The sequence below is a fragment of the Malurus melanocephalus genome, unplaced genomic scaffold (genome assembly GCF_030028575.1).
Source record: "Malurus melanocephalus ecotype Western Australia unplaced genomic scaffold, MMel_1.1 scaffold_380, whole genome shotgun sequence".
NCBI lineage: Eukaryota > Metazoa > Chordata > Aves > Passeriformes > Maluridae > Malurus > Malurus melanocephalus.
In genome coordinates this window covers 404,830-416,918 of record NW_026623612.1, presented here as the reverse complement: position 1 = coordinate 416,918, position 12,089 = coordinate 404,830, and the positions used below count along the sequence as shown (strand labels likewise).

General features: G+C 38.4%; 1 long non-coding RNA gene across 1 annotated transcript; it reads left to right on the top strand.

Annotated features, from left to right (window-relative positions):
• The first annotated feature begins 1,098 nt into the window (after positions 1 to 1,098).
• On the top strand, positions 1,099 to 10,711 carry LOC130581038 (uncharacterized). Its single transcript, XR_008966180.1, has 4 exons — positions 1,099 to 1,416; positions 2,207 to 2,326; positions 8,613 to 8,783; positions 9,703 to 10,711. It is a non-coding gene; the product is annotated as an uncharacterized LOC130581038 (long non-coding RNA).
• Positions 10,712 to 12,089: the final 1,378 nt, after the last annotated feature.

Here is a 12,089-nt window from a genome sequence, read left to right as displayed (position 1 = left end):
ATGGTGAAAGTGACACAGTGGCAGCCTTTCCTTTCTCAGTAGTGTGGCTTCCAGCTGTAGGTGTCTGTAAACACTCTTGAAAACCATCGCTGTGTTTTTAATGATACAGGGAAATATATCAACCACTCAAAACAGGAGATAAAGTCAACTAGGAACATCCCCAATTAGCCTTTTCCCTCAATTTACAGACAAAAAAAATCAATTCAATCCTGTAGTTAGTGGTTTTGCAAATTTCTCATAATTAGAGAAAGGAAAGAAAATGCCTGAAGAGGAAAGAAAATGCCTGAAGAGCAAAAAATCTGAGAACCAAACCTCTGATCCTGGATTTGAGGCTAATCTAAGCAATTAGCAGTGCTTTTGTCACAAAGGGAAGAGTCACAGGAAGAAAGGATGGAACACTGTAGGAAGAAATGATTGGGTAAGACTGAGAAAATGGTGCTTCAATCACTTACACAGTCACACAAATCCTTCCTCAAGAGTAAAAAAAAAAAAAAAAAAAAAAAAAAAAAAAAAAAAAAAAAAAAAAAAAAAAAAAAAAAAAAAAAAAAAAAAAAAAAAAAAAAAGAAGAGAAATAAAGGAGAACAGCATCAAAAAAAAACACAGAGACACTTCTAAACAATTCCCTCTGGGTTATCTCACCAGCAGCAAAATTTAACGCCATCACATCTGGGAGGCTGAGTTCAAACAAGGAACTTCCCAAGGTGTAGGAGACATTACAGGGATATTAATATGGCTTCAAGCTGCTTTTTGTCTTCATATGAGGGATTACTTATGGCCCAGGAGAGTATTTAATGTCTATTTGATAATACACAATCCCACAGCCAAGAAGAATGTTTTTGGTCTGGCAGACCCAATGCAGCCCAAGGTGCTCCCAGAGAAAGAGGCAATTTAAGACATTWTCTCTGGTGGACCATAAACACCCACACTAAGAGAATCCCATGTGTGATCGTCCATGGGTATCAATGGCCTTTTCTTCTGCTGGTAGAGGGCTTACAGAAACAAAATCAGAGTCTTGCAGGAATCATCTTTGAGAAAGTGTTGGGTGGTGATGGAGACTTTGCTCGTGCTGCCTTTGTGTGTGGTTCAGGTGAGGTCTCATGGCCCTGAGCTTAAACACATGCTGTGCATTCATTTTGTCCTGGCCACCTGTGTAAGGCTATTGTGAGCCATCTTAAGCATGAACTTATATGGAGAACAAAAGTTTCTTCTCTCTCAACTTTTTTCTTTTCTTAATGACAATAACAGGAGTAATTTTAAAATATTTTTCAGAATGCTCTGTATTGCTGATGGCTCATCTCAGAGCAGTAGGATTCTCAATGAGAGGATGCCTGTGGCTCCCTTTCAGAAAGATTTTTTGCCTCTGGAACTGGAGAATGCTGATCAAAATGGTTTGCAGCTTAAACTGGAGCAAAAAGGTATCCCAGTTTGTGGGATTCCCAGCAGCAGAGTTGGTGGCTGTAATTTCTTTTTCTGTTGAGAGGCAGGAATGAAAATGGGTGTATTTTTAATGTTTGTTTGTTTGATTGATTTTTTTGTTTGTTTGTTTGATTTTTCTTTTTTTTTTTTTTNTTTTTTTTCTGTTAAATTTCAGATTATGCAGTGACAAACTTTTTTTTCCTGGCAGTTCTCTGCTGCTACTGAAATGTGGATTGGCTTTTGTGGCAGAGGTTATGGGATGGAGTGGGAGGGAATTGACTCCTTGTTTCCAGAGTCAAGTGAAGGTGACCAGAGATGAGAATCTGCAGATGAATCCAAACTGTTGAAAACACATTTAGGTATCTATGCACCATTCAGCTAAAGGACTGAAGTGTGCCTCCTGTGGCACCATGCTGGTGAAACCAGAGGTTCGAGGTTACCAAGGTTTTTTATGCTTCCTGCACGTTTAAAAATGGATGAAGCAGATGACATTTGAAATTTCCCACATATTTAATCATAATTCTGAACTTCCTGGCTTTAAAAGTTATTTTTGAAGAACTGGACCAATTTGAACTAGGCTCTCTGCCACAGTGTGACTTATTTGTGCTGTCTAATGCATCACAGCTTAATGAAATTTATTATCTGCAAGATATCATTGTAGGAAACCTAAGGAAACTTTTGGGGTGTATTTGTATTTTTTTTTTATTTGCTTGTTTTGTTTTTTGAATCAGTTTTCTTGATGTATTTTTTGTTTGCTTTCTCCCACAACTTGTTTGGTTGTAATTTCAGTTTTAACTCTACAGAAAATTAAAAGTGTATTTTCCAGTTGTGAAGAGATGCAGTGAACTTTTCCTGACTCACCCATCAGGCCCGCTGTTCTGCTTCTCAATGAGGCGATATGGAAGCCAGGTAAGGCTTTTGATGATGGCTTCAGCAAACCATGGAATGGTTCTCAGCTTTCTGAAATGTAAATAGTTTGAGCTGAGCAACTGACTGAATCAGGCACAGGTTTACCAGAGACATGGGTGTATCTTGGCTACAGTTGGAGAGGTCATATGTGACAAAGTGCTCAAAAAAGCATGTGGATGTGGCATTTGGGGGCATGGTTTAGTGATACATAATGGTGATGGGTAGGCAGTTGCACTTGATGACCTTAGAGGTCTTTTCCAAACTTAACAATTCTATGTTTCTATAATTCTGTGTGATAGCTCTTTCCTGCATCAAAACCTGCCTTGCTGTGGCACCCAGGAGTGGTAGCAGAGACTCTCTGGTGCTCTGAATCTCACCATAATCTCACTTTTCACTGCTATTCCTTTGTCACCTCCCAGGAAGTAAAAGAAACGTGGACAGCTCTGGCTGCTGCTGTGTTTCTGGCTGTTGACCAAATGTACAAGGTGCAGTTTGTTGCATCTTTTGAGCAGTTTTGGCTTTCTGTAGTTGAGTCAGACTGGCAGCATTGTGTGACATGAGAAGGAAAACAATGTTTTCGTGGTGAGCTGTGGTCGTASCCAGCAGGATCCTTTGCATTGTTCTGCAACAAGTGATGCATTTGGGGAATAATATATACTATCTTTTCTTCTCTGCACCTGCAGAGATTATTTTCTTCATTAGGTCTGAAGTTTCATAGCAGGGGAATCAATGAAAACAAAATCAAGGGTTAAGAATGGTTTGGTTTTACCTTTTCCCCCCGGTTGTGTTTATTTAGCTGTTAGACAGCAAATAGCATAGAATAGGGACAAACCAGTTAGCAGGAACAATTAAAAGCCTGCAGTCTACTTCCACTGCCCTTGGTACCAAAACCAGTAAATGCAGAATTGGGTGTAAACTGAGATGCTATGTCATAGCAGATGGATAGATTTTATTTCTTGTCAATGTATGTGGATGAGAAGGTGCAAACATGGTCTCTTCATCTTTGGAAAAATTCACATAAAAATGGGAAGACAGTGAAGAGGGCATACTTGGMACACTTTGAAAGGGAAACCTACAAATACAAACTTTCTAATGGACCAATCTCCAATGAAAAAAAACAACCTTGTCTTGTGGCAGTCTGAAAAGGCTCTGAATTCGGGTGCTCTGAATCTTGGACTGGGGAAGTCAGGCTCTCCACTAACAGAGGAGAAAGCTCAACAGCACTAGTGTCCTTTGTCTGAAGCTGGTCTTTGGGAAGACTTTTCCTGTGTTTCTGAGCATATGCACATTCAACGCAGTGGTTGGTTCCTGTGTCAAAGCTTTTACAGTTTGCTGTGCATTTTAGCAGCATTTGTTTTTAAGATATGTAAATAATGTCGGAACAATGAACCACTAACACATCCTAGAAACACAGTGAAGAACATGATTCTGGCATAGCCCTTTATTTTTAAGTTTGGAGAGTGAGATTTTTTTTTTTCTTTTCTATTTTAAAACAGCTTCCAAACAGTAACTCATGCCAGGAAAAACAGAGCCATTCTCTCAATGACAACAATGCTCATTGTGTTTTCTGTAACAGATGCCAGGTTTTTATCACCAGGCCAGACATTAACCCTCTTGGTATCATTCTGAAAGGAAGCATCCGTGCACCCCACTGACTTCTATTCCCTATGGAGCTTCATTATGCCTCCTACCTTTAGAGRGTCATGCGTATTTCCTTACCCAATTCATCAAGAAGATCTTCAGAGCTGGCCTTATTTTTTCCCCAAACTTTAAAAGATAGAAATTGTGCTTTTTAGTTTCCCATTTAACTTCTGTAAGAAAAGCCCCACAATTCTATCTTGGACTTTTTTTTTCTCTTCTCTTCTAAGCAGAAGGAAATAATTTGCATAACCAAGCTTTAAAAAGCTTTCTTGTTACTGAACAAATGCCACCAGACCTTGTCCACAAAGAACTCATTTTTCTGCAGAAGTATCTATTCAAGGGATATCTCTTCCAGTTAATGGATTTCAATGTGTGGAAATCTGAGACCAGCAATTATATATTTATGATGGGGAAAGACTTGTTGGAAGTGCTCCTACCATCCCTTCAATATTTAGGATATTGCAGCCACACGGTCTCACAGAAATGTGCAAGGAAAATCTCTGCCAATAATTCCCCGAGCACCACAGTGAAGGAGAGAGGCTGATCCTCCAGCTGCCAAAGGTTTTCAAGTGACATGGATGTCCGTCACTGACTACATATTTCTCTGTGTACTTTGCAGTAGTGCTTACAGCATTCTGAAAATACTGCAGTGACCAGTTTATGCAGCTGCTGCTGGTTCTCTGAATGGGATTATGTTGTGGGTTTAAGCCCCCAACAAAGAAATTAAACCCCCTCAAGTCTTCTGACATGCAAAGCTGACAGTCAGCGCTGCTGATTTACTCAAGAGAAACTTTGTGTAAGACCATGGTCAGGTATACTTACAAAGAGCAAGCTGCTTGCATTCATTGCTGCTATTAYTGTGTCCTCTTTAGTGCTTCATTTCAATTGCAAAAAGATGGATTAGATCTATCTGGGTTATTGGTGGTTTTGAAAGGAAAAATCTAACAGCATGATTTTTGAATAGAATTATTTGTTTAATTGTACAACCTTTTTATTTTGAGGAGTAAAGATGTAAAAATGGATACCAAGGAGGCATATTAAATTATTTATGTTATAGAGACAGTCAAGGACAGCTAGAATTTTCAACTTGCACTACTTGTGTGTGCAAAAAACAGAAATACATGCAAAGAAAAATGAAACTGAAGCCTGCTCATTTAGATCCACAAGAAAAAAACCAAATGCAACATGTTAGCCCTGGTAACCCACAGTCACAGGTTATTACTGAAAAGAAGTAATCAGTAGGATTCAGAAAGGAAGGCTCAATAATAAAAATGTCATTTGCAGTCATACTGGGTAGGATAACAATTATCTGTCTTCATGCTTCAATATATGTGAGTTGATTATCAACTGGAAAAATCTTAAGTTTCCCCTCAAGCAGTAATATTACACAAGTGTCAAGGGAATATAGGGAATTTAATGTTTTCCTCTGGACCATCTGCCATAGAGCATTGCCTGAGAAAGGATATGGAACCAGGCAGATTACCAGACTGCTACAGTGGTAATACGTCCCAAAATGATTCTAGCAYGATTATGTATACTATTGCTTTGCAAACACTTGGAATGAGAAAAGCCAGATATGAATGTGCACTGTGGTGTGGATGTTTAAAAGGGCTCAAGAGGTTACTTTGGAGGACTATACTTAATTTTTTTTTTTTTTTTTTTTTTTTTTTTTTTTTTTTTTTTTTTTTTTTAATTAATTAGAAGATATTTTGAGCTTTTTTCAGGCATACAAAGGACACTAATATGCCAGGTTAATATAAAAATTCAGAAAGGTTATCTTAGCTGTCCTTCTCCTTAGCTTAAGCACAAGGAGGAAAGATTTTGGAAATGAATAATTAAATGAGCATTAAAATAATATAGCCACTGATTTTCCATAAATCTATTGATATTGTTGCTATTGCTCTTATTRTTTCTACTTTGATTGATAATAGCTTTTATCATCCTTCCATGTGTCCTATCAAATTCTGGGGTGTGCAGCAGAGCTGATAAGAGATGAAAAATGCCACCCCTGGGATCTTCATATATTATATTTATGCATGGCTGTTCACTGACAGCCAGTCACAGAGAGCTGTAAAATAGTTTCATTGTTCTGGTGGGGCAGCTGCTATTCTTCTTCCACCAGCAGAGTGGAAAAGGATGCACTTGCCATTGTATGAGAGATTGAAATTTAATTTCTTGCAATTTTAAAACTGCACTGGTGTGCAAAGAGGCCATATTCAGGGGATCCAGAGGCCAATGAAAGGAAATTAAAAAGGAGGGAATAGATGAACTCCAGCCTTGGAAGCTGATGCTGAAATAAGAAGTAGGGAGCACACAAGAGAACCATTGATCATTTGGCAGCATCTAGCAATATCTACCTTTTCCTTCTTCATTCTTCCAACAACTCTTATTCATTTTCTCTTCTTGCCTTTCTCTTTTAAAGTATTATTTTTTGCCCAGGCACAATGAAGAAGTCATCAAAATATGACTCACATATCCTCAAGGCTCAAGAACCATGAGACAAACGAAAAGARCCCTAAGCATATTTGTTAGAAAACAAAACAAAAACCCTAAAACCAAAACCAAATTCATGTAATGGTCAATGTATATATTGACAACTTTGGTTACACTTTCCTACTATGCTTACACTGACCTTCTGGATAGTCATATATTTAAGCAAATTYATAAATGAACTGCAAAGACATTTCAGGAAAGTGAATAAAGTAACAATTTAAAACCAAGTTTGTAATGGGTGTAAGACATTTAGCAGTAAGGTAGTATGTGCATTATTGCTGAAGAAYGTTACTCATTTAATAGGTTAAAAATGTCTCCATATTTAAAATTAAGAAATAGTCATGTAAGATAGTGTGGATGGCTTCTTCTGAATGTTATGAGCTAAAATTTTATTGCCTGGTCCTTAGTTTGAGTTCTTGCTTSATTATATGGAAACAAGGCTGATCTTCATTTGTCTTTTTTCTTTTTACTTTATTGCAAAATAGATCATTTACCTATGTCTATAATCTGGACTGTGATTATTTTTCAATAATGTTTTTCAGCCTTCAAGAGTTGTGCATAACTGTATGTCTTGGACCGGTATGCCAGACTGATTTTACTACTTAGTAACTGTTTTTATGTACAATTTGGTTGTTTTTGCTTAACCCCAGCTGGCAATGAGCACCACGCAGCCACTTGCTCACTCTTCCCTCAGTGGGATGGGGTAGAAAAACAGAAAAGTAAGTGAGAAAACTCACGAGTTGAGATCTAGACAGTTTAATAGGTAAAGAAAACCCACACACACAAGCAAAGAAAAATAAATTCATTCATCACCTCCCAGAGGCAGGCAGGTGTTCAGCCACCTGCAGGAAGGCACAGCTCCATCACACGTAACTGTGACTTGTTGCCACTCTAAATGTCCCCCCCTTACTCCTTCTTCACACAGCTTTATATGCTGAGCATGGAATGTCCCTTTGGTCAGTGGGATCAGCTGTCCTGGCTGTGTCCCCTCCCAACTCCTTGTGCACCCCCAGCCTCCTCTCAGGTGGGGTGGTGTGAGGGGCAGAACAGACCTTGACACTGGGTGAGAACTGCTCAGCAATAACAAAAACATCCCTGTGTTATCAGCACTGTTTCCAGCATAAATCCAAAACACAGCCCCATAACAGCTACTGTGGAAAAAATTACCTCTACCCCAGCCAAAACCATCCCTCTTGTGTAATGTAAGCACCATGTCTTGAACCAAAACAGATTCTGAACAGTGGCATGTCACCCAGATACATCTATGGAAAGGTGAAGGACTGACACCACATTTTAAGCACTGAATATGTTTTAGAGAGGGGCTGAAGAATAGCATTTGAAGGTGAATATTTTCYCTTCAAGGAGAACTTCTTAACTGTTGGGACAGAGAGGCTCAAGGGATTGAATTATTCTAAAATTATAAAATGTGTGAATTCATGGGAAAGCACTAGAATGTCTCTCCAGAAAATTGGGCAACTCGTTATGTGACAGGTTATTAAGAGTATGTGAATACTGCGCTGCTGGTCAATAGGTTTTAGGCCAGATTTTCCTTTGCCACTTTAGCTGTCTCATTTCATTACTTGATGGCTGAGATCAAGGTGRCTGACCCCACCAAGTTGATTTTGGCAGCCCAAATTAGACATCTGTCTATCCTATATTGGTATCAGAGATCTCTGCAGGGAGAAAGGTACCTCCAAAGGCGATTCAGAGTCCTGAGGTGACCCTTTACCTGCTGCACTTGGAACCTTCCTCTTGGTGCCTGTATAAGCCAAGGTGCCTATCAGCCCTTCAGAAACTCCCTGTGCAATGCTGTGTCTGAATGACAGAGTGACTGACAAGCACACAGCTTTTGCATCAGTTTGTTCAAGAAAAAGGACATTGTAAATGGTGTTAAAGAGCCTTCTTTAGAGAAAAGGTATGGTGGGATGTGTGAGGAGTGCAGATCTTGCAGGCTGGCCTCCAGAACAAGACTGCCAGTTTCTGGAGATGCTCTGCTTCTAACAGAACCTACTTAGTCATGTATCTCGCATATACCTTATCTCCCTCATCATCCCCTAAACACGGCATTCCTGCAGGACTTGTCATACTGATTCCCCCACTACTCAGAGCTGTCATCTTTGTTCACACTTTCCCTTCCTCTACCCATTGGCAGGGAAACCATCCAAATGGACAGATAAAGACACTCAGAATATGGATGATAAATTATGCTGGAAACCAGCAAGGTTCATAATATTCTACATGAAGTTGTGGAACTGAAGCTCGGAAACAGAGGATCCGTGATGAAAAATGTGTCAACTGTTTTGAGATGCAGGTTATCTGTCGGGTGAGATGAAGAATTAAAACCACTCTGTTTCCCCCTACTTTCTAAGTATTACAAACACCCTCAGGCTTTCCTTTCTGCCTGAAGCCACCCCAGGGTGCAGCACTCTGGGATGTCACAAATACCTACATCTCTTGAAAATCCTTGTAATTTTGGAGTTTTCTAGGATAATGTTACTGTAAATAGATTATCTCATTCTGACAATAGGCTGGACATAAGAGATTTTCTGASAATATAGAATTTCCACATATATTTTTTTAAGGTTGTGAGAAGGATGATCAGCAGATCTTCTGGTTACAAATTTGATTTTMATTTGTATTTTGCAGCTCTGTGATTTTTCTTTTTAGTTATTTCCTATGAATACAGAGCARTACCTTGAACTTAAATAAGACATTTCACGTGCTGATCTCCAAAATCAGCATGTGTGCATTTAAGCTTTTTTTCACAAATCAAAGCAAACTGCTGGAAGGAATCTGCTATCTCTTTATACAGTTGTTGGTTCTCTCCCAAAATGGAGTTGTCCCCTTTGGCTTACATTAGATAAAGCCATACAAACATCAGTCAAACGAAGTTCATACAAGAAGTACAAGACACACAAACTTGCAGATTTCTGTATTTGCTTTTATCAGACAAGAGGGTTTTAGTACTAAAGAAAAAAACACTCTGGAAAATTTCCTAAGCCAGATAAAATATTTTATCTGAACTATGCTATGAAGAGATACTTCATGAAACAAAAGGTGGCAGCTGAATGGAAAGGGAAAATATACAGAAATAGGTCTGTTGGGTTTGAACAGTGTGTGTAAACCATGCCTTGAACACAAACAGCATCCTGGTTTGGGGGAAGGTATGACTGGAAGTTTGCTTGAAAAAGGCTAAAACTCACCACTTCCTGAAAACAAAGTAACTTTCCAATGTTTTTTAGGATAAATCCAAGCCCCCAAAGGAACAGCAGCCAAGAGCTGTCAGAGGGCACACGGGTGAGTCGGAGATGTACAGCTGGGGCAGTGGGCTGCTGTCATTGACCTCCACATTTACTGCTCTGCTTCAAMGGGGACAAGGTTTACCCGGCTCTTTGCAAGCAGGAAAAGGCCACACACAAAGGAACTTTCAAGTCAGTGTGGGAGAGAGGTACAAGACAGCTTCAAATAATTTCTGGCCCATTCTCAGTTGCACTCACAGGTGGCATGTGTTGTATGATGCTCTGCTGAGCTGGCAGCAGTGGCTCTCAGAAGCCAGTCACTTTTTGGAAGGTCAACTTTCATGACTTCAGCAGAAGGAAAGTGCCAGAACATCCAAAAGGATGCAGATAGTGCTTTTTAACAAATGTGGTAATATTAAATGAATAAACAACAAAATAATGGGTTCCTCATTGAATTTATCTTTACTTGAAGAAAATATTTGTCTGACAAAATAAACATGTTGAAGAAAAAAGTACCAGGAAAATGGGCTTCTTAAAATCAATATTATTTTGCTATGAATATTCAAAACTTAAAATCAAAACACTGTTTCCGTTAAAATCTGGGTGATTTCTAAATGTACTTCCAGAATTTTCTGATAACATGCACAGTCCCTAAAATGATATTAAATTWAAAAAAAAAATAGAAAAAGGAGCTTTGACTTGGGTAAGAATGTTTGTGAAGGGAATACATGTTCTGCTGATCAGCTCTAGCTACCATAAAGCCCCTCTTGTTTCCATGACTCTTATGCTTTAATGTAGCCCATTTGGAAATCCTGAGGAGGCAAAATGTCTTCCTTCAGAGAAACACCAATTTTTTCAGACTCCTTCTTAGAAGAGAGATACTTGGAGTGTTTACACTCATAGCCTGTACTTAAAAGTTCAAATACATTTCACTAACTCGGAAACAAGTTATATTTCTGCAGCTTAAGGTTTCCTTATCTTACATCTGAAACCCCAAATCACTTCTACTTTTTTTTTTGTGAGGTATAGAAGTAATTTCCCAATATATTATTGTTCTAATTTTCTATTCACTACAAGTAAATAACCAGCTAATTTTGAAAAWTAAGATGTCAAAACAAGAGTGCTTAGAATAGCAAATCTTGTAGTAACTCCATTTTTAAATATAATTAATTTAAAAAATTGAAAAAGGTAAAAACATTAAGAAAACATGAATAGAGATTATTCTAAGAACTTTTTTATTTTTATCATGGAATTTCAGTAATACCAAAGACTTAAGAAAACCCTGATCTTCAAAAATATGATAATTATTTATCACTCATCTACTGTGTTCTTTAGAAAGATAGTACACGTCTGCTTATAGCGACAATGATACTTTTTTCTGTAGAGGAGTGGAATCACTAATTGCAAGATCAAGAGAGGCTTTAAATGACTGAGATAGTGCTAGGTATTATTTTTGGGCCCACRCATTCCAATCACTGCATTGCCATCTCTGATGAATCACCCTTCACTACATTTTTCTTTGCATTAAACCATGATAAATATCTTAAAATGTATCTTGTACTTTATGAGTACTACCTCAACACTCTTGTTTCCATGGAGACAGGATGATTATCTCATTGCACTGACTTACTGCCCTGATTTTGTTTTTTCCCCTTTTGCAACACCCCAAATATTTGATAGTTTCCCAGGTAAAGAATTCTCCATTCTACATACTTGATTTTACAGATTTCCCTGTAATTTCTGTTTGAGTTGAAGCAGCCCTTGTGAAAAAGGCATCCAAGTTAAATTAGGTTGTAAGTGATAGTGAATGTGTCAAAATATTAGGGAAACCCTGGCAATGTTTGATTGTGGTCACTAGTGTCATATTTGTTTTCATTTTCCAGCTAAAACTGGTTCAAAGTTTGCCTTTTACAGTCTTCTGGACACAGACCTGCTCTCTTCATATTGCATAAGATAGCAAATAATGTCCCTGGGGACAGTTTCAGCCAGTTGTCTAAGTCCCCTAGGGCAAACTTCATCMAAATTTGTTGATCTAAAGCAATTCAGCTTATGTAAATACTCTTCTCTAATCTTTTCTTCCCCTGTTCTACCCTGAGATCTCATTCCTGTGTTRCTGAGGTTAAAGATGATGTCTGCATGATTGTCATTGACCTTCTTATTGATGAAGGGATTAAACCTTAATTCAGCTGTCACCTTTTTGTCTTCTTTTTACTACTGATCTTGTTACTTAGCATGACTGTGACTCACACCCCTTTGTTCATCCCTTACAGTGCCCTTTTTTCTCTTGGCCCCACATGCCTGTGCTCTTCTTTCATACTCATCCTTGTTACTCTAGTTAGTTTGTATTTTCTTAGTGTGACACTCTYAGGTTTAAGGTACTGAAAAAACCT